Source organism: Saccopteryx leptura, chromosome 6 (assembly GCF_036850995.1).
Source record: "Saccopteryx leptura isolate mSacLep1 chromosome 6, mSacLep1_pri_phased_curated, whole genome shotgun sequence".
In the NCBI taxonomy this organism is placed as follows: Eukaryota; Metazoa; Chordata; class Mammalia; order Chiroptera; family Emballonuridae; genus Saccopteryx; species Saccopteryx leptura.
In genome coordinates, this window is record NC_089508.1 from 35,656,575 (window position 1) to 35,657,353 (window position 779).

The following is a 779-nucleotide window of genomic DNA, read 5'->3' on the forward strand; positions in this document are numbered from 1 at the left end:
AATGAAAAACTAATGATTGATGCTTCTCATCTCTCTCCGTTCCTGTCTGTCTGTCCCTATCTATCCCTCTCTCTGACTCTCTGTCCCTATTAAAAAAAAAAAAAAAAAAAAGAGCATCTGCGTGCTCTCGACTCCTATCTACCTCTCAGCCTCAGGAACCAGCACCTGGGCTCGCCGCCCTTCCTTACCCTGATACCCCCTGAACTCCTGTCTCCGTCAAGCACGGCGACTTCAGGCTGTGCTGACTACTCAGGGGTCTCGATTCACATGAAGAATTCACAAAGTCGGGTTCTCCAACTCACCGTTCTACCAACTGGAGTAGGTATGGAACTTGTATAATCTCACAGAGAGCAGCATTTGCACTGAGGTTGATTAAAAGGAGTGGTTTTGTGTCATGGGACGAGGCTACTTCCAAAGGTGCTTTGCATTCTGAAGTTGTTATGTTCCTAACCAAGGCAGCAGTGCCATGGGGAAAAGCACACAATTCAACATCAGAGAGTCTTGGGCTCGGGTTCCGGTTCTGCCAACAATCAGTGAAGTGATGTCAGGCAAGTCACCTGACCTTGCTCAGCTTCAGCTTCTCCATCTTCCGTGGGCTACTGGGAGGTTTCTGTACCGCGACGAGGGGCTCAGCACAGCACCTGGCATAGCAGAAGGGCTTAGTGCCCTGGCTCCCACTATTACTACTATTAAGAAATTTACCGGCCCTGGCCGGTTGGCTCAGTGGTAGAGCGTCGGCCTGGCGTGCAGGAGTTCCAGGTTCAATTCTCGGCCAGGGC